Here is a 22692-nt window from a genome sequence, read left to right as displayed (position 1 = left end):
TGAAAGGAGACACTGTGTGAGGTAGAATGGTCAGCTTGATCCTGAGTCAGTATTGGATTTGTCACTTTGTTATATTCTTGAGCTTGAGCTTCAACCTGTTTGGGTGGTTCTGTCATCTGAGTTGTGGTTTCCCGCATTGTTTGATCAAGTTTCTATTTCTTTTAGTAGGTTGTAGATTTATGGTAATTTCCAGATCCAAAGGCTGAACTGTGTTTTCATTTGGGTTTGGATGTTGTGTTTCAACACGATGTGGATTTGGAATTTTCGCTTGAATATATGTCTGTGGATTTACAGTTCTCTTTGGTAGTATATGATGCTTAGCCTGTATTATAATTCCTGAAGTTACAGTGACTTCTGGGTCCAAAGGCTGAACTGAATCATTAGGTGATATGATATACTCACCTTGATCCTGATCTGGTCTTTGAACTGTCATTGTTTTGTCTGTTGGAATCTGAGTTTGAAAACCTCTCAGTGGTTTTGGAGGTATCGCTTTATGGGTTAGAAAAGGTTGTCCCTTCCTGGAGGGTTTAAAGGCCTGAGCTGCAGTAGGCTTCATCATTGTAAATGGTTTTGAATTCTCATGGAGGTCTATGGGATGACATAGGTTCATTTGCTGATGTAGGTAAGGTCCTACTGTAATAGTATGACCTGGAGGAAGTTCTGAGGCTTCCTGCTGAGTTGAAGAAAGATCCACCTCTTTAGGACGGTGCATTGTCAGAGGTGGCTTCTTGGAAGGCTAGAGATTTGGTTTTGGAGAAATATGGAGGCTTTGAAATGGCATTGGTCTGGATTTGTGAAAATCCACCTTCCTCAGTGTGGTGAAGCCAGTCCTGTGGAAATAGAACAGACGTATCCTGGAGAGCGGTCTCTGGAGGTACAGTCAGAGCTAGGTCCAGATGTTTAATTGCTGTCATATATGATTTTGATGTTCATTTCTAGACATTGCCTTTAGAGCTACAGGTGAAAGAAATGCATTTGTCATTGAAGGCCAAGCTGAGCTCCCTCGCTGTCTTGGAGAAGGTTCAGCAGGAAGCTCTTTAGGCTGGGTAGGGACCTCTTGAAGAGACAAAGAATATTGATCCTTTATTGATGGGGGTGGATGCTGAGATGGGACACTGTGTGATGTTGGAGAATGAACTTGACCATGAGCCAAGGATGGACCTTTTAGCAAATGAGGACCTGGAGGTTGAGCTACCTTTTCTTTAGAAGCTATTGTGGAGCTTTATGCTGGGCTAGAAAGTGTCCTCCTTCCTCAGAGATCTATGATATTCAGGGTGTGTCTTCCTGCTGGCTTAGAGATTGATCATAGAGAACAGATTCTGGGGATTGAGGAAGAATTCCCTGTTGATTTGGAAGAAGTTCAGCCTCTGCAGCTTCTTGGTAGACAGATGTTCCCATCCCTATCGGTTTTTCTGTTATGGTTATTGCCAGATCTGGTTGACCAGTCCCATGGGAGAAGCTAGAATGCTGAGCCTGACAGTGACCTGAGGGAAAAGTGTCACTTCATGATTCTCTAGAATCTGAGTTGCTTGTTCTTGTTCAGGTGAAGAAGGTTTAAACTCTCCAGCATACTCTGAGGCTTGAGCTGGTACGTCCTGCTGGCTTTCAAACTGACTCTCCCCAGGAGTCTCAGCCTGAGCTGGAGGCTTCTCCTTATTGAGAAAGGGCCCCACCTCACCAGGAGACTGGAAAGGATGCTGTGGGAACTCCTGCTGGGCTGGAGAAGATTCAGTCTCTTTGGTAGGCTCTGATGTTATGGTAATTTCCACACACACAGGTTTAACTGTAACATTTGACAAGTAATATTGCTGCTCTTCACTCTGAGCTGCCTGGACTGCATGAATTGGTGGTGTTTCAACTACAGTCTCAACACGGGCCTCTGGAGTTTGAAACACAGACCCTTGCTCAAGTGGAGGTTGCTCTTCAGGCTGAACTGTGGCTTCTGAGTGATTTCTAGTATCTGATCCTACCTCCTCAGGAGACTCAGAAGGTTGAACTGGCTGCTCTAATCCACTGAGAGAAGATTCATTCTCCAAAACAGGGCCTAGATGTTGAGATAGATCTTCTGTCTGGGTTGGTAAGGGCCCTACCTCCTCTGATTCCTGAGGCTGAACTGAAGACTCCAGATCAATTCCAGAAGAGTCAACCTCTGCTGGGGATTCTAAAGAATCAGCTGTCTGCTGCTGGCTAGGAAAAGATTCAGTTCCAACAAGAGGAGCTGGAGTCTGAGTTGGAATCTCCCCCTCATATGGAGGTGATGTGACCTCAGTTCTAATTGCAGAAGTTATTTTAAATTTCACATGTGTAGGCTTACCTGTAATAGTGGGCAAAGTATAATTGAGTTTGATCCTGACTGGTATTTTTTAATGTTGCTGCAATTGTTGCTCTAATTGTTGTTTCAATTACATTGGTCTTAGAGGAATATGGACCCAGTACTGTAGCCTCTTGCTCAGCTGAAGGACTGATTTCTTCAGGGAGTGTTGTAGGCAGAGCCGGAACTTCTGGCTGGCTAGCAGTATGTCAACATCTTCAGGAAACAATGAAGTCTCGTCTGGGGCCTCTTGTTGGGTTGATGAAAGTTCCAACAACTCAGGACTTTCTGTAACCTGGCCTAGGGCCTCTTGCTGGCTCACAGTAGCTTGTTCCTCCTTATCTGCCTCTGAAGTCACTGTCTCAGATCTGATCTAAAGGATTCACTGCCACATTTGGCAAGTTTTAGTGCTGAGCTTCATTTCTATCTGGAGGTGGACTGTGTATTTCAGGTTGCATTGATTCCTCCTCAGAAGAAATTTGTCGGTGAACTGAGTGTTCTTTTTGAATTAAAGGTTCACCTCCCTCAGGGGGCTGTGAGAAATAATCTAGAGCTTCCTTCTGGGGATTCTCTGGATTTCCAGTTTTTGTCTTCAGATGGTTAGGTTCAGCCTGCTCTAGGAGCTCTGAAGCTTCATCTGCATTCTCCTGAGATTGCAGTGGAAGGCTGTAAGAATAAGCTTCATTCATATTTAGATCTTCATAGTAATCATCCACGACTTATTTCTGAATTTGAGGTTTTCTAACAACCACTTTCACAAGTTTCCTATGCTGAGCTTGATCTTTCTTCAACTCTTTGGGTGAAACAATGGACTTTGTTGCTTTTGAACTCTGTCTAGTGATGGAACAAGTATTTCATAAAACTGATGTTCTGTAGCCTCCCCTAGTTGGCAGTACTTTGGAGCTCTGAAGGCAGAATGGTAGATTGAACGTGATCCCCATTCATCATTAAACTATTCTCTGGCTGCTACCCAGGTGTGTCAGCTTGTTGAACAGATCCTGATCTGTCCAGTGAGCTCCTCAGGGTCTGGGTTTGGCCCTGGAGAAGTACTGGGGTCCTGGAACAGAAGTAAACTGTCAATCAACTCCTCAAGTGGGGCCAATTTCTCTGTGGGAACAGAGGCCCCCAGGTAATCAGCACCCCCTGTGTCTGTCTTGGGCATTCAAGGATGTTGTGAATTAGGTGGATGATCAGAGGGGTGCCAAGACCAGAGAGCTTGGCAGGGACCCAGGACTCTGAAGTCAGCAGGACTGGGTTTCCAGTGAACTCTTGAATGGGAAGAGCTGTTGATTTGGCAGAAGTTCAGCCTCTGCAGCTTCATGGTAGACAGATATTCCCATCCCTATGGGTTTTTCTGTTATGGTTATCACCATATCTGGTTGACCAGTCCCATGTGACAAGCTAGAATGCTGAGCCTGATAGTGACCTGGGGGCAAAACTGTCACTTCATGGTTCTCTCGAAAGTGAGCTTGATGTTTTGTTCAGTTGAAGAAGGTTTAAACTCTTCAGCATACTCTGAGGCTTGAGCTGGTTCCTCCTGCTGGCTTTCAAACTGACTCTCCCCAGGAGTCTCAGCCTGAGCTGGAGGCTTCTCCTCAAGGAGAAAGGGTCCCACCTCACCAGGAGACACCAAAGCTGGAGCTATGGCCTCTTTAGGTGGTTCTGTAATCTGCGTTCTGGTCTCCTGCATATTTTGAGAAAGCTCTTCTTCAGTACTAGGTTCTGGAGTATGGTAAATTCCAGATCCAAAGGCTGAACTGTGACTTCTGCTGGGATTGGATGCTGAGTATGAACTTATTCCAAACTCAGAGATTTTGGAGAATAAACTATTACATTCTTCTTTGTGGTTATAGGATGGTGATTCTCTCTGGTAGGTTCTGAACTCAGCATGAGTTGCAGGTCCAAGAGCTGAAATGAAACAATAGGTAAGGTAGAATTCTCAGTTTGATCCTCACCTGGTGTTGGAACTGTCACCTCCTGAAATATTGGAGCTTCAACCTCTTTAGGTGGTTCTGTAATCTGAATTGTTGTCTCTTGCATATTTTGAGAAAGCTCTCTTTTAGCAGTAGGTCGTGGAGTAATGTTGAGTTCCAGATCCAAAGGCTTAACTGTGGCTTCAGTGCTGAGTGTCAACATGTTCAGGATCTATCTGCAGAGGGTGCTTTGGGGATGAACTATCACAGTCTGCTCTGCAGTTGTAGGATGGTGAGGCTCTCTGGGAGGTTCTGAGGTTATGGTGAGTTCCAGGTCCAAGGGCTGAAAGGAGACACTGTGTGAGGTAGAATGGTCAGCTTGATCCTGAGTCAGTATTGGAATTGTCACTTCGTTTTATTCTGGAGCTTGACCTACGACCTCTTTGGGTGGGTCTGTCATCTGACTTGTGGTTTTCTGCGTTGTTTGATCAATTTTATCCTTAGTATCAGGTTGTAGATTTATGTTTATTTCCAGATCCAAAGGCTGAACTGTGTTTTCATTTGGGTTTGGATGTTGAGTCTCAACACGATGTGGATGTGGAATTTTCGCTTGAATATATGTCTGTGGATTTACAGCTCTCTTTTGTAGCATATGATGCTTAGCCTCTAGAATAATATCTGAAGTTACGGTGACTTCTGGGTCCAAAGGCTGAACTGAATCATTAGGTGATATCATATACTCACCTTGATCCTCATCTGTTCTTGGAACTGTCATTATTTTGTCTTTTGGAATCTAAGTTTGAATACTGTTCAGTGGTTTTGGAGGTATATCTTTATGGGTTAGAAAAAGCTGTCCCTTCCTAGAGGGTTTAAATGCTTGGGCTGCAGTGAGCTTCATCATTGTAAATGGTTTTAAATTCTTATGGAGGTCTGTGGGATGAAATAGGGTCATTTGCTGATGACCCTATTCGAGTAGGTAAGGTCCTACTCGAATAGTATGACCTGGAGGTAGTTCTGAGGCTTCCTGCTGAGTTGAAGAAAGATCCACCTCCTTAGGACGGTGCGTTGTCAGAGGTATGGATTCTTGGAAGGCTAGAGATTTGGTTTTGGAGAAATATGGAGGCTTTGAAATGGCATTGGTCTGGATTTGTGAAAATCCACCTTCCTCAGTGGGGTGAAGTAAGTCCTGAGGAAACGGAACACACCTATCCTGGAGAGAGGTCTCTGGAGTGACAGTCAGAGCTAGGTCCATATGCTTAATTGGTGTTGTATATGATTTTGAATGTTCAGTTCTAGACATTACCTCTAGAGCTACAGGTGAAAGAAATGCATTTGTCATTGAAGGCCAAACTGAGCTCCCTTGCTGTCTTGGAGAAGGTTCAGCAGGAAGTTCTTTAGGCTGGGTTGGGACCTCTTGACCAGACAAAGAGTAGTGATAATTTTTTGGTGGCGTCAGAATCTGAGATGGGAATATGACCCAAGGATGGACCTATTAGCTCATGATGACCTGGTGGTTGAGCTACCTCTTCCTTAGGCAGTTCCAGAACCTGTTCTGGAGCCTTTAATTGGGCTGGAAATGGTCGTCCTTCCTCAGAGACCTGTGATATTCCAGTTGTGTCTTCCTGCTGGCTTAGAGGTTGATCATAGAGAACAGATTCTGGGGATTGAGGTAGAAGGCACTGTTATTTTGGCAGAGGTTCAGCCTCTGCAGCTTCTTGGTAGACAAATGTTCCCATCTTTATGGGTTTTTTTGTTATGGTTATCGCCAGATCTGGTTGACCAGTCCCATGTGACAAGCTAAAATGCTGATCCTCCTAGTGACCTGGTGGTACACCTGTCACTTCATGGTTCTCTCGAAAGTGAGCTTGTTGTTCTTGTGCAGTTGAAGAAGGTTTAAACTCTTCAGCATACTCTGCGCTTGAGCTGGTACCTCCTGCAGGTTTTCAAACTGACTCTCCCCAGGTGTCTCAGCCTGAGCTGGAGGCTTCTCCTCAGTGAGAAAGGCTCCCACCTTTCTCAGAGACTCTAAAGCTGGAGCTATGGCCTCTTTAGGTGGCTCTGTAATCTGAATTGTGGTCTCTTGCATATCTTGAGAAAGCTCTTCTTCAGTACTAGGTTGTGGAGCTATGGTAAGTTCTAGGTCCAAAGGCTGAACTGTGGCTTTAACTGGGTTTAGATGCTGAGTGTCAACATGTTCAGGATATATCCCCAGAGGGTGCTTTGGGGGGGGTGAACTATTACAGTCTGTTTGCAGTTGTAGGATGGTGAGGCTCTTTGGTAGGTTCTGAAGTTATGGTGAGTTCCAGGTGCAAGGGCTGAAATGAGACACTGTGTGAGCTAGAATGGTCAGTTTGATCCTGACTTGGTGTTGGAATTATCACCTCCTGATATACTGGGGCTGGAGCTACAACCTCTTTCCGTGGTTCTGTCACCTGCATTGTGCTCTCTTGCAAACTATGAGAGAGTTCTCTGTCAGCAGTAGGTTGATGAGTTATGGTTAGTTCCAGATCCACAGGCTGAACCTTGACTTCTGTGGCTTCAGGTGCTGAACATGAGCATATTGTGGAAATGTCACATGAATACAATTTGGATGAGGAACAGCAGTGTTCTCTGAAGTTGTAAAATATTCAGCCTCTCTAGTAGGCTCTGGTGTTATGGTAAGCTCTAGGTCTAAGGGCTGAAAGGAGACAGTGGGTGAGGTTGGCTACTCAGCTTGATCCTGACCTGGTGTTGCAACTGTTGCTTCTGTATATACTGGGGATGGAGCTATGGCCTCTTTAGGTGGCTCTGTAATCTGAGTTGTGGTCTCTTGCATATTTTGAGAAAGCTCTTCTTCAGTACTAGGTGGTGGAATCATGGTAAGTTCCAGATCCAAAGGCTGAACTGTGGCTTCAACTGGGTTTAGATGCTGAGTGTCAACATGTTCAGGATATATGCCCAGAGGGTGCTTTGGGGATGAACTATTGAAATCTGCTCTGCAGTTGTAGGATGCTGAGGCTCTCTGGTAGGTTCTGAGGTTATGGTGAGTTCCAGGTCCAAGGGCTGAAAGGAGACACTGTGTGAGGTAGAATGGTCAGCTTGATCCTGAGTCAGTATTGGATTTGTCACTTTGTTATATTCTTGAGCTTGAGCTTCAACCTCTTTGGGTGGGTTTGTCATCTGAGTTGTGGTTTCCCACGTTGTATGATCAAGTTTCAACTTAGTAGTAGGTTGTAGATTTATGTTTATTTCCAGATCCAAAGGCTGAACTGTGTTTTCATTTGGGTTTGGATGTTGTGTCTCAACACGATGTGGATGTGGAATTTTCGCTTGATTATATGTCTGTGGATTTACAGTTCTCTTTGGTAGTATATGATGCTTAGCCTGTATTATAATTCCTGAAGTTACAGTGACTTCTGGGTCCAAAGGCTGAACTGAATCATTAGGTGATATGATATATTCACCTTGATCCTGATCTGGTCTTTGAACTGTCATTGTTTTGTCTGTTGGAATCTGAGTTTGAAAACCTCTCAGTGGTTTTGGAGGTATCGCTTTATGGGTTAGAAAAAGCTGTCCCTTCCTAGATGCTGTAAAGGCCTGAGCTGCAGTGGGCTCAGTATTGTAAATGGTTTTAAATTCTCATGGAGGTCTGTGGGATGAAATAGGGTCATTTGCTGATGTCGGTAAGGTCCTACTGCAATAGTATGACCTGGAGGTACTTCTGCATTGAAGAAAGATCCACCTCTTTAGTACGGTGTGTTGTCAGAGGTGGCTTCTTGGAAGGCTAGAGATTTGGTTCTGGAGAAATATGGAGGCTTTGAAATGGCATTGGTCTGGATTTGTGAAAATCCACCTTGCTCAGTGTGGTGAAGTCAGTCCTGTGGCAATAGAACAGACATATCCTGGAGACAGGTTTCTGGAGAAACAGTCAGAGCTAGGTCCAGATGTTTAATTGCTGTCATATATGATTTTGATGTTCATTTCTAGACATTGCCTCTAGAGCTGCAGCTGAAAGAAATGCATTTGTCATTGAAGGTCAAGCTGAGCTCCCTTGCTGTCTTGGAGAAGGTTCCGCAGGAAGCTCCTTAGGCTGGGTAGGAACCTCTTGACCAGACAAAGAATATTGTTCCTTTATTGATGGGGGTGGATGCTGAGATGGGACACTGTGTGATGCTGGAGAATGAACTTGACCATGAGCCAAAGATGGACCTTTTAGCTAATGAGGACCTGGAGGTTGAGCTACCTTTTCTTTAGGCAGTTCCAGAAGCTGTTGTGGAGCCTTTTGCTGGGCTAGAAAGTGTCCTCCTTCCTCAGAGATCTGTGATATTCCAGTTGTGTCTTCCTGCTGGCTTAGAGGTTGATCATAGAGAACAGATTCTGGGGATTGAGGAAGAATTCCCTGTTGATTTTGAAGAAGTTCAGCCTCTGCAGCTTCTTGGTAGACAGATGTTCCCATCCCTATCGGTTTTTCTGTTATGTTTATCGCCAGATGTGGTTGACCAGTCCCATGGGAGAAGCTGGAATGCTGAGCCTGATAGTGACCCGGGGGCACAACTGTCAACTGTCACTTCATGGTTCTCTCGAAAGTGAGCTTGTTGTTCTTGTTCAGTTGTAGAAGGTTTAAACTCTTCAGCATACTCTGAGGCTTAAGCTGGTACATCCTGCTGGCTTTCAAACTGACTCTCCCCAGGTGTCTCAGCCTGAACTGGAGGCTTCTCTTCATTGAGAAAGGGCCCCACCTCACCAGGAGACTGTTAAGGATGCACTGGGAACTCCTGCTGGGCTGGAGAAGATTCAGTCTCTTTGGTAGGCTCTGAAGTTATGGTAATTTCCACACCCACAGGTTTAACTGTAACATTTGACAAGTAATATTGCTGCTCTTCACTCTGAGCTGCCTGGACTGCATGAATTGGTGGTGTTTCAACTACAGTCTCAACACGGGCCTCTGGAGTTTGAAACACAGACCCTTGCTCAACTGGAGGTCACTCTTCAGGCTGAACTGTGGCTTCTGAGTGATTTCTAGAATCTGATCCTACCTCCTCAGGAGACTCAGAAGGTTGAACTGGCTGCTCTAATCCACTGAGAGAAGATTCATTCTCCAAAATAAGGCCTAGATGTTGGGATAGGTCTTCTGTCTGGGTTGGTAAGGGCCCTACCTCCTCTGATTCCTGAGGCTGAACTGAAGACTCCAGATCAATTCCAGAAGAGTCAACCTCTGCTGGGGATTCTAAAGGTTCAGCTGGCTGCTGCTGGCTAGGAAAAAATTCAATTCCAACAAGAGTAGCTGGAGTATGAGTTGGAGTCTCCCCCTCATATGGAGGTGAATCGACCTCCGTTCTAATTGCAGAAGTTATTTTAAATTTCACATGTGTAGGCTTACCTGTAATAGTGGGCAAAGTATAATTGAGTTTGATCCTGACTGGTATTTTTTAATGTTGCTGCAATTGTTGCTCTAATTGTTGTTTCAATTACATTGGTCTTAGAGGAATATGGACCCAGTACTGTAGCCTCTTGCTCAGCTGAAGGACTGATTTCTTCAGGGAGTGTTGTAGGCAGAGCCGGAACTTCTGGCTGGCTAGCAGTATGTCAAGATCTTCAGGAAACTCTGAAGTCTTGTCTGGGGCCTTTTGTTGGGTTGATGAAGGTCTCAGTATCTCAGGACTTTCTATATACTGGGCTAGGGTCTCTTGCTGGCTCACAGTAGCTTGTTCCTCCTTATCTGCCTCTGAAGTCACTGTCTCAGATCTGTTCTAAAGGATTCAATGTAACATTTGGCCAGTTTAAGTACTGAGCTTCATTTCTCTCTGGAGGTGGACTGTGTATTTCAGGTTGCATGGATACCTCCTCAGAAGAAATTTGTCGGTGAGCTGAGTCTTCTTTTTGAGTTAAAGGTTCACCTCCCTCAGGGGGCTCTGAGAAATAATCTAGAGCTTCCTTCTGGGGATTCTCTGGCTTTCCAGTTTGTGTCTTCAGATGGTTAGGTTCTGCCTGCTCTAGGAGCTCTGAAGCTTCATCTGCATTCTCCTGAGATTGCAGTGGAAGGCTGTAAGAATAAGCTTCATTCATATTGAGATCTTCATAGTAATCATCCTGGACTTTTTTCTGAAAGTGAGGTTTTCTAACAACCACTTTCATAAGTTTCCTGTGCTTAGCTTGATCTTTCTTCAACTGTTTTGGTGAAACAATGGACTATGTTGCTTTTGAACTCTGTCTAGTGATGGAACAAGTATTTCATAAAACTGATGATCTGTAGCCTCCCCTATATTGGCAGTACATTGGAGCTGTGAAAGCAGAATGGTGGAATGAACTTGATCCCCATTCAGCATTAAACTATTATCTGGCTGCCTGCCAGGTGGTGTCACCTTGTTGGTCAGATGGTGATCTGTCCAGTGAGCTCCTCAGGCTCTGGAGAAGTACTGGGGTCCTGGAACAGAAGTAAACTGTCAGTCAACTCCTCAAGTGGGGCCAATATCTCTGTGGGAGCAGAGGCCCCCAGGTAATCAGCACCCCCTGTGTCTGTCTTGGGCATTCGAGTATGTGCGGAGTTAGGTGGATGATCAGAGGGGTGCCAAGACCAGAGAGCTTGGTGGGCACACAGGGCTCTGAAGTCTCCTGGACTGGGTTTCCAGTGAACTCTGGAGCTCAGGCCAGCAGCCATAAAAGGTGTCACGTGAAGAGAAGCCTCCCTGCACCAAAGTGCAGTAGAGACATGACATATAGCAGGGACCGATTCATAGCACTTTCCTACCTTGGTGGTCAACGAAATGAAATTCCCCTAAGCTCAGGGAACTTTGGTAACCAGGCCTACCCTGCCCCGCCCTTTATTTATGACAGTTGACCCTTGTTACATAACTGTTACTAGGCAGGGCTCCTGTTGGGTTCTGCTTATTCTCTTGCCTGAAATTTTTTTTCCCTGGACCATTTGGACTATCTCTTTCAACTTTGCTGTAGAAAATTCCAAAAGTCAAATTTAAAGGTTATCTTGGAGTATTTGTATCCTGTTTCTTGCTACTGTAGCATCTCCTTAATATTCAGAGTAGACTGATCAATGAAATAAGCATCAAATAGTATCTGTTGTTAATAAAAACAATGTTAATTATAATAAAGTCACAAGTTTTATTATTGTTGGTAGTGGTTGGGGTGTATGCATCGACATGCAGAAGTCAAAGGGCAACTTATGGAGTTGGTTCTCTCCTTCTCCCTGCCAGAGGCTTCCAGGGATGGAACTCTGGTCAGCAGGCTTGCATTGTGAGGTGGCCAGTGCCTTCATCCACTGAGCTATCTGCAGGAAGTGATTATACACTTACTCATGCAATACCATCTTTCTTCCGGTTTTACCTCTCAGAGACCTTTTTAAGGTAGACTTTCTGTAATGTGCTTAACCTTCCTAGGTTTGTCCTAAATTTTGTACATATTGGAACACTACTTACTTTAGGACAAAACTACCACATACAATTTTTCTTATCTGAAGGCATTTTTTTTTCTTTTTAATCTGTTTTTAACCAAAATGTGTTTTATATCTATACCGTTTCTGTATCTCTTTTCCCACTTGATTACTTTGTTATTCTTTCTTTACAAATTAAAAAACATGTTGTTATACTTCATACTGACACATGTAGATAAGTAGTATGCTTATAAACTATGAAAGCTCACAGTAGTGCTCTGAGATACATAGCTTTATACCTATGTGCTAAAATTAAGCATAAGCCCACCTCATATAGAAACAGAGAGCATGGGCCACTCAGCAAGGATATAACTAATAGACTCAATGAGATTCCAGTGTCAAACACAGATGAGCAAAAATTATTAAGGGACTTCATGGTTCATGTAATCCGAGAAGAGAACAGCTAATTAGGTATTTACACCTTTGTGGGGTGTGGGGAAAACTGTGACATCCACAATCCACAAGAGTCGCAAGGTCCTTTTTAGCTCTGTTGATAACAACCTAGAGGTTCTACTCTCCACCCACCGTTCCTTAATTTAAGGAAAAGAAATGATACATTGTTTATGAAAAGACTGACCCCTAGACTTTACTCAGATTCTTTCTCAGGGTACAAATATCTTGTGATGTTTGCTGCCAGCTCAATGTGCACAGAGGTTCACTCCAGCCAGACAGAAAGAACTCAGTTAAATTAAAATAAAATCTATCCTATCTGAGTCTTTATAGCTTCAAGGACGTCACAAAGATAAAGCTGCTTAAACCTGCAACCTGTTAAAAAAACATAAATGGCCTCTTCAAGTAAACAAAAAGACATTTACTTAAATATCAAGGTCTAAATATCTGTGTCTAAATCCATCTGTGCCCTTGTGCTGCATCAGTGCTTTCTTCTAGACACTCTCGGCATAACATATGCTCATTAATATGTAACGATTATAACCTCCCACTATTTTCTTTTTAACTTTTCCATCATTGGCTTCCTCCTTAGACTCATTTTTTTTTGTTTACCGCATTAATATATTACCTTCTATATGTAAACATCAGTAATTTTTTTTTCAAAATCCAAGGGAGAGCTTAGTGCTAAACTCAAAAGTTATGATAATGAAAACTGTTGTCTAAAATAGGTATTTGACAAGACCTGAAGGTTCTTAATATCTGACAGCAACACAAAGAGAACCTGGGCCATTATTAAACAGAATGATGACTGTCCTAGATACAATGAAATAGATAAATTTAAAATGCTCGTTAAGAATAATAATTGTTCTGTTTAAAAAAATAAAAGTACATCCATAACTGTTGATGATTATTAATATTTACTACTGATGCATCTTTGAGTTAATGAGCAGTTATTCCTAAACCAGCTGTATACCCAAATCACCACACAGAGACCAGAATTTACTTAATTAACCTACAGCACAATGCTGGGCAATTACTCCATCCTAAACCTCCAAGCCCACATAGCTTCCTCCCATTCAGATTTCCCACATTATACTTGCTTTTAGTCATATCTTAGGTCTGATTCATCTCTCCTAGTTCCAAGTTCTCTCCTGCAGATCTCTGCTCTCCCACTCCTCCCACTCCCTTCCTTCTCCTCCCCTCTGGACCAGGATGTCCCACCCCATTCTCTCCATTGCTCAGCATTGGCTGGCTGTTTTATTGACAACACAGAGAACAAACGGTGGCATGCTAACACAAACTTGAGACAGATGATGCTTAGAATAAGCATCACAATGCAATGTTCAGATTGAAACCAGCTAGTGGGGTAGAGAAGTCAGCATTTGAATGGATAAGGGTCAATTGTATCCATTCCACAGAACACTATACCAACACCTAACTCTTAGACCATTACCCTAGTGAGGAGATGCAGCATCTGGGTAACTGGCTCACTCCAGGTTCATTCTGGTAGGACTCATTGTCACTGCCCCCATCTATTCCAGGAGTTCTTGCTGCAGCTTAGGGATCCAAGCCAGAACCATGTCCTTAACCGTACATACCCATGGGTTTCAAGTTGGCAGGTAGAAGCTGTACTTTCTGTAGACTTTTGCCTCCTATGGATCAAGACTTGAGTCACACACTGAGCAAAGCTTGATGGTAGAAGTGATGATGGCAAGCCTCTCCCACTCTATCACTCATAACCTTGCTTCTGATTTAGACTTCCTAGTCTTAGAATCACAGAGTCTAGGGGGAAAAAAAAACTTTCAGAATCAATTAGAATGCCTTTTCTACATTGGATTTATTCACTGCTTAAGCCATTCCATAAGGAGTCAAAGAACTAAATGTCCACACAGGAGTTTAGATAATGATTTGCCAAGGTAATTGAAGACTCTAAGACATTTGGATTTGGGCAACTATTTTAGCATAAAAGCAAGTCCTTAACCAGGAGCTAGAGAAACATTCCCTTCTTCTCCAAAGCTTCTGGGCAGGTCAGCTCTCCTACTGTGAATTTAAAGTTCTGTCATGTATATGCTTAACAAAAACTTGCTACTGAAAAAGAATTTCAAGAAAGAAATTAATAATAATGCGTCTCTCCTCTATTCCCCTCCCTGCACTGAGAACAGAGCTTCCTCCAGTTCATACACGGGCTATTTGGGGGCACAGGTTGGGGGGACACCAACAACTCAAGGGTTTCTGTGTTCTTGCTGCAGCAGCATTTCTGCAGCACAGAAGAATTACAGCCTGTGAAACTGTTGGGAGTTTGAATCAGAGCTCATTTTAGATTCTCTCTCTTTCTCTTTCTCCTACTCTCTCTCTGTGTTTCTCTGTCTCTCTGTCTGTCTCTCTGTCTCTGTCTCTGTCTCTCTCCCTCTCTGTGTGTGTATGTAACTAACACTCAAACCCAGGGCCTCACACATGTTAGGCAAGCTCTTTACCACTGAGCCACATACCCAGAACCCCTAGAGTTTTAATGAAAAGATAACTCCAACAATCCTAGCTAACAGTGAGGCACCCTGTAGCTTCAAAATCAATTAAGATTTTCAAAGGAACTACTAAATATTGGCCTTTTTTATCACATACCACACAGCAGTGGAAAAATTCTAGACTATCACCGTGATTAAGGTGATTAGTTTTCGGCAGCGGGCCAGCGCATGCATATGCCCACTTACTTTCAACAGTAGTCGTCCTCCTACACGTTCTCCACATAATCCATTTCAATCCTTTTGTCTCAAGTCTAGGATTACAATGTTGAAAGAAAGGACAGTTAGTCAAACTACAGACTCTCCTTCATGACCCTGTTTGACCATCAATGGACACCAAAGCAGTAATTTGACCATTCTTGGCATTGTGAGCCACTTAGGACAAGGCCTGATGTCAAATTGTCTTATGTTTGGTGCCAAGATGAACCTACGCACAAGAGACTTAACAATATCATAACCTGCCAGGTTTCATTTTGGATGTACGTGAAAGTCAATGCTCATTTACAGAGTGGACGCAAAGAGAAGAAGAGCATGTTAGCTGCATTCACAGAGAACCCCAAATATAATATATTATATTATATTATATTATATTATATTATATTATATTATATTATATTATTTTTAAGTCACAGTACTGTCCTGCATTATTTTCAGGACACATGGTTTACTCTCTTCCCTCTGTTGGTGGACAGTGATGATAAAAAGGAAGTCCTTCAGAGAAAGCATAGGATTGTGAGTGAGCAAAAACATGTTTCCATCTTCGCATCTAGTGGCTCCCGCTGCAGAATATGATCCAAAACGCGGATGAACTTGCCACCCACCTCCTCTCCAAACTACTAATCCACTGAAAGGAAGAACTGCATCTGTCTCCATGAATTTATAAGCAACTAGAACTACAAGAGACGTTCAGCTGCGTTAATACTCTTCTGTAAGAATGTTAATTTTAAATATTTTACAAATCACTGTGGATTTTTCTTTTTCTTTTCATATAACTAGGTTCTCTCTGCAGCCCCAGGGACAATAGTGAACTTCTGATCTTCCTGTCTCCAATTCTTGACTGTTTAGGTTAGAGTTATATAACACTGTGTCCACTTTTGGTTTTGTTATTGTTTTGTTTTTGTTTGTTTGTTTGGTTGGTTTTCAGAGACAGGGTTTCTCTGCGTATCCTTGGCTGTCCTGGACTCGCTTTGTAGACCAGGCTGACCTTGAACTCACAGAGATCCGCCTGCCTCTGTCTCTTCAAATGCTGCTATTACAGGTGTGTGCCACTGCGCCCAGCTCCCCACCACCACTACCCTTTCTTTAATGTGATGCTAGAAATAGAACCCAGGGCTCCATGCTAAGCAAGCACTCGCTCTGCCATTTGAGCTAATTCCCAGCCTTACAGTACGGTAGGTCTTCCAAAGAGGTCCACTTTGATTTTAAAACGTGTTATATACTCATAAGATTTGAACAATATAAAATAAGTCAAATCACTGTAGGTAACCTGTGGATCTGTTTACGCACCTTCATTCTCTGTCACAAATCTATAAGCTAATAAGCACCAGACAAGCCAATATTTTGTTCTTTTCCAGAAACAAGCACAGTCCACACTTCTCCTAAGGGACTGAGAGTATGTCACCTGAATGAGTAAATGGTTTAAAAATGAAACTGACCTCTCTATTGTAAGCTCTAACACTGCCTGCTAGAAACCTGAAATGCCCAGTACTACAAGGGAGACTGGCTGTGTGATGAATCATTGTGCAGCTTTTCTGGACAAGCAGGCCACAGAGAGTTGTCACCTTAGATAAGCTTGACACAGTTGTGGCTGGCAATCACCTTCCTTCATGAAGAGAAAATAAAATAATTTCTCTTAAGGTGCTTTATACCTTTCCTTGATGTTACTTTAAACATTATTCTCTTTTCTTTATTTGCAGAAGGTGTGTGTGTGTTGGGGTACAGGGGAGGGGACAAGGCAGAAACTACCTGTATTCACCAAGGCTAAAGGATAGCTGTAGTTAAAATGTAAGACCTGGGGTCTCACAGCTCAGGAGTTCAAGATCGTGCCCTTCCCAGAAACTCCCCCAGACCAAGACTCGTTGCAAAAGCAAGAGGTTTATTAACCATTGCACAATAGGGTCACCCCCGCTGGTCAGCAAAGAGTGCACTGGGAAACAAAGGCCTTTAGGTTTTTAAAAGAAAAATTGCGAGAAATTTGAAGTTGGAGTTTTGGCAATTTAGGATTGGATGAGGAAGCTATAAAGTAAGATTATTGGTTAGTCTTAGGTGCTCAAGCTTGGCCAGTCCTGCCAAGTGTGGATGCAGCTGCAATTGAAGGTGGGGGTGGTTAGCTCATCCTTGAAGATTAGGGCTGCAGGCTCTTGCCTGGAGGTCAAAAGCTACTCAGAAGAAGTCTAGGTTCGTTGCTAAGAAACGCTATCTCAAGGACAAGGGTCTGGTCCTTCTTTTGCTGAGTGAAGGTCATTGCTTGCTTGCCCTTTTTTCTATCTGTCCTCACAGATAGGGTCACATTCCTCCATTCTCTGGAAAGGTACTAAGAGGCTTTAGCTTAACCTGAACCTAAAACTCAAAGCTACAGGCTTTAGAAGACATACAGGTTACAAAGTTAGTCTGGCCCTTTCAGAACGAGGCAGAAGGGCAGGTAACAGTAGCCCGAGGCTCTGCAGTAAGTGTGACTCATTTAATTCAATGATGGGCCTAACTTGCAAAATTCTTACAACCTAAGATTTATGAAGTGGTTTCAGTTTCCAAAAACAAAAGCAATGAAAACTCACTACCATTTTGTAATTTCTCCAGTGACACCTACACTATAAAAGTGTGTGGACCTGGTCACAGGTTAGATGCAGATCACAATTCCGTAGTCAGAAGAACCTCTGACAGACAATGTCTCAGCCATTAGAAGCGGGTGACCCAGGATTGAAGAAAGTGTAATAACGCCGAGATTCAATAAAAATTAACGAGGAAAGCTACATGGACAAAACTCAGCAGCATGGACAAATCAAGTTGGGCCAATCATTAATTGAAACAGTCCCTGAAAAGGACAAGTGTTTTGAACTGAGAAACATACTGAGAGGTTGCCCCGAGGCAGGCTCTGGGAAATTAAATCGTCATGTTGACATGGAAGAGAGTTTCTACAACATTAATGGAACCTATTTCTGGGAACCGAAGGGAGTTTTGATGGACAGTTTAAGGGTGATGAAGATAAACTGAAGATATACTATCAGTTCTTTTGGTTACAATTTCTCACACGCCTTAAATCCACAGCCAAGCATCAGAAGCCAATATCCTGTGCTTTCTTACATTTAAAGGCAGCATAAACTGATGCCGAATGTTCTACATGAGTACACTTGGGTTTGATGTTGGTCTAATGTTGTTTTAAAATGTACACGCCTTACCCTTGTTAATTCAAATGCTGATTTCCCCACCCCCAACTCTCTGGTTTCAATCCAGATATTGCATTGTGATACTCATTATAAGCATCCTGTCTCAACTCTTGTGTAAACAGGACAAAATAAAGCAACTAGATACAATGTTGTGCAATGGGAGGAGCCAGAGGACAGGAAAGAAAAGAAGGAGGAGAGGAGAAGGAGGAGAAGAGGCGGGAGGAGAGCTAGGAGAGTAGAGCTGGAGGAGAGATCTTGGAGGACATGGAGCATGAACCAGACCTAAGATTTCACAAAAAGCAAGTATAATGTGGGAAATCTAAATGTTAGGAAACTGAGGGCTTGGAGGTTTAGGAGGGAGTAAATATTGCCCAGCATTGTGTTCTAGGTTAACTAAAAACCCAGTCTCTGTGTGGTGATTTGGTTATACAGCTGTTTAAGATTAACAGCAAGCTTTATTAGAAGATAAACCAAAAGTAAATATCAATAATCTCATACAACAAATGGCACTCAACTAATCTAAGTGTCCACACCCTTCAAATCATACTTTATCATAATTTGGTGGGGGGAATAAGCTCCCAGTGATGCAAACCAAACTTAAAATCTAAAAACTCCCAGTCAGTTACTGTCTCTTTAAGAGAGGCTCTTAAACCAGCCCTGGAACAAAAGACAGCCTCCTGTGGGCAGACCTGAGACTTCCATAACAAAACTGGCTGCTGCTGCAGTTTAACTGAGGAGTAAACAAGCATGGCTACTTTCCATGGCAGGAAAGAAAGGAACTGGAGGCAGACAAACCTCTACACAGAGTTTGGCCTAAACTGCATCTAAGATAAAAAAAATTGCCATGGCAGAGGGTGTTTTAATCCCTTTTGGCTTCATTTTGGCTGTCATATTCGTGGATCCAGTTGCAATATGTTTAATGGTGTTGGTTCTTCTCCATATGTTCTCCAAGAAAGTTCAAGGAGAAAATGGGGAAAAAGCCAAGGATTGGGGTACCAAGTTACAGACAATAGCACTCATCCAAATAATTAGGTTAATAACGGCTAAAATTCAAAGCTCTCTGGCTGCAAGGTATTTGTCAGCTCTTTCTGGTAAGGGTCCACCATTTTACTGTAACATCAACTAAAATAACCAACTGGGCTTTGTTTGTTACAGTGTAAATTGGCACAACTGACCCCAAACTTAAATTTTTCTTTTCTCTTTGCTGGATTTTCATGTAAAGGCTTTGAGTTACAAATATACTGATTTGAAACTATCTATATCTGAACAAGTTGGTGAAGGCACATGCCTTTCTTCCCAACACAAAGTAAAAAGAAACAGGCAGATCTCTGAGTTCTGGATCAAACTTATTTACATAATAAAAGCCAGGATGGCAACTCCTGCTGTTTAGCCACTTACAGAGATAGTTTAAGATTCAAAATGAGAAAATTTTCCTTAAGGTTACCATGTAAACTATTTTTTCTTAATAATAGATGTTATATCCTTACTGCTTTAAAGGTTGGATTCACATCATTTTTATGTTTATGTAAAAATAGATAATGTCACACTGCTCTGGAAACTGCCTTATCCTTTTAAATGTGAGACATTTTCACAGGGGAATAATGTTGGTCATGCCTATGTAAAAAAAGACAAGAGGCTTAAAGATGGCAAAATACATGCCAACTTAATTTAGTCCTAATAACTCAAAAATTATATTCATATGTTTAAAAAACAAAACTGTCCATCCCATATTAAAAAGAGGCAAGCCAAAGAATAGCCAAAACCAATGTAAAAATCCAGGTACAAGATGCCTAGGATATGCTTAAATGCTAAAGATAAGAGGGAGTTTAAATAAAGTTCGGCTATAAAGGCATAACTGCCCACTCTGTATAAAAAAGGGGCAAGCCAAAAAATAGCCACTATCAATGTAAAGTCCAGGTACAAGATGCCTAGGATATACTTAAATGCTAAGGGTAAGAGAGCTTATATGCTAATACTAAGAGAGTTTATATAAATGCTAGAGGTAAGAGGGAGTTTAAATAAAGTTGGGCTATAAAGGCATAAATGCCCATCCTGTATAAATAAGGGACAAGCGAAAAAATCGCCACTAACAATGTAAAACCCAGGTTCAAGATGCCTAGGGTATGCTTATCAATGTAAAGCCCAGGTACAAGATGCCTAGGCTATGCTTAAATGCTAAAGGTAAGAGGGAGTTTAAATTAAGTTTGGTTATAAAGGCATAACTGCCCATTCTATATAAATGGGGATAGGACAAATAGCTAAAACATATATAAAAATCTAGGGCTAAACCTCAAAACAGGTACAAGATACCTATGGTATGCTTATATTCTAAATTAAAAAGGAGTTTATATAAAGTTTACTTAAAACATGCATTTTCTATTGCTCAAGGCCACCAGCTTGTCTCTCTAATGGGAGGCTTCTCTAGGGAAATAGGTAGCAGCTTGGACTAATACAACAGGCACGGAAGAGCCCAAAAAGATATTTTAATCTATCTAACCTTGTTTTGATGATAATGATTGAATGTTCAATAAAAATGGTAACTTATATTGCTAATCGCTTTACATGGGAACAACTCTAAAACTGACTGAGACATAAAAATGTGTCTCCAGCCAAAACTTCAACAATACTTGGCCAATAAATCCTTGGCTATAATATCCTCAAAATGTATTATGCTAACCTTTTAATTGATGTAGATTAAATTGGCTTACAGTTTAGTTTCATCCTGCACACCTCATACATTTATAATTTTAGAACTCTGTAATGCTTGTAAGAAGTTATATGTTTGCAGAACAAAAGAACTGGACACAGAGATGCTGGATCAAACCTAACAGAATCATTCTTCAGCATGCTGAGACATTGACACATCTGTTCCAGCATCTTGCATGTTCCAGCATTCTGCTTGTTCCTGCCTCAACTGCTTCAATTGCCGTTTCTCATCAAAGCCTGCTCCCAAAAGAACTTTGAAGAAAGCTACTAAGTTTAACTGGTCCAGCATTTTGGACTGTTCCAAAAAGGACTTTTATTAAGCCTGAAATTTCTCAACATTCAAATGTTATTGGACCACAAATGATATTGCTTGCTTAATTAACCGTTTTTATTTGCCCCCTATAGGATTTCTACATGTCCACAATATCAGCTAGAAGAAACTCATGAGAATGGCGTCCAATTTCTTTTAAAGGGGGTTGGGTATGTTTTTGGTTGTTTGCTATGGCTACGAAATTTTATTGTCATTTGGAGATGTTTATTATTAATGGTCTTATTCAAAGTAAAACAAGGAATATACAGGGATATTTTATAGAAATAGAAAAAGGGCAGATTATTGAATCTACTCAACTTAAGGTTTTATTTGTTATTCCCAAATAAGGTTATTTTTAACTCTGGTATAGGATTTTGCATATTGATGCAAAAATAAGTATTTTTAATACATTGGTATAAGCTTTAGTATACTGATTGAAAGTCAAGGTTACTTCCAATACTTTTAAACTACTATTAAAAGGTGGTTAGGATATTAGGTAATGCAAGTTAATTGTTAGTTATTTAATTCATAGTCATGTCAGACACTAGTCTAATTTATCAGAGGAGTATACATCATAGGTTTAACAGATAGATATGATTTTGTATACAAAGCGATTACATAAAGATTGGTAGTCTTCAAAAACTTCAGAGACCTACAGAATATGGCATTTAAAATGTTCTTATTATTTTAAAGATTCTTTGACAATGAGACAAGTCATTTCCTGGCAGCATCCTGTCTACCTGAAAGAAGATAATGAGCATTGAAGAACCTCCATATGGAGGTGGCTTCGAATGTGGCAAACAAGCCACTCAGGTAAAGAAAATACCCTCGCTTCACAACAGACAAATTCTGCCTAAAATGGGCAAGTTTAAATGCAGGACAAGTCGACTGCCTAACTCTGCCAAGACAGGGTAAGCAAGTCCTAAATAGTTCCTGCTTCACGTATATGTCTGTCACATATTCTGAGCCAGAAGGCTGAAGATGATGCGCCAATGTTATAGAGAGTTATGGGTGACTCTTCAGCAGCAAACTGTCTCTGTCAATTTTTATTTTTTGGAAGCTGCTAACAGCACTTCCTATTTACTCTCATAACTAATTTTATTCCTTCTCAAGACTCTGATGGGGTTGAAAACCAAATAGTTACAGTACCACATTTAAGCTTAAGTTGTTTAGAAGTTAAGAAATCTTTTTATATAGTTAATATCAATGAGGATAAAAGTTAACTTATGTATAGAACTTTAAACTTGTCAAGATAGATAGGACAATCAGATACTTTCTCCTAAGATATCCTCTCCATGTGCTAAATACACATGGACTGGACATTGCACATGTAGATTTTATGTAACAGTTTTTATAATTTCATAATTATTATTGTATTGAAAGAAAAGGAGCCTTTTATTGGACTTAAAGGGGGAAATGTTGGTATAATGTTGTTGTTTTTTTAATGTATACACCTTACCCTTGTTCATTTAAATACTGATTTCTCCCCCACCCCACCCCCAACTCTCTGGTTTCAATCCAGATATTGCATTGTGATACTCACTCTAAGCATCCTGTCTCAACTCTCTTGCAAACAGGAACAAAATAAAGCAACTAAACACAATGTTGAGCAGGGAGGAGCCAGAGGACAGGAAAGGGGAGGAGCCAGAAGGCAGGAGATGAGTGGGAGGAGAAGGGGCAGGAGGAGAGCTAGGAGAGCAGAGCTGGAGGAGAGAGCTTGGAGGACATGGAGCATGA

At 41.8% G+C, this 22692-nt stretch overlaps 1 pseudogene; it reads right to left on the bottom strand.

Moving 5' to 3' along the window:
• Positions 1–3752: 3752 nt before the first annotated feature.
• LOC132646453 (uncharacterized) lies at positions 3753–10914 on the bottom strand (annotated as a pseudogene).
• Between the last annotated feature and the right edge of the window lie 11778 nt (positions 10915–22692).

Source organism: Meriones unguiculatus, chromosome 11, assembly GCF_030254825.1.
Source record: "Meriones unguiculatus strain TT.TT164.6M chromosome 11, Bangor_MerUng_6.1, whole genome shotgun sequence".
Classification (NCBI taxonomy): Eukaryota; Metazoa; Chordata; class Mammalia; order Rodentia; family Muridae; genus Meriones; species Meriones unguiculatus.
The sequence above is the reverse complement of the archived record's forward strand: the minus strand, read 5'-3'. Positions and strand labels throughout refer to the sequence as shown.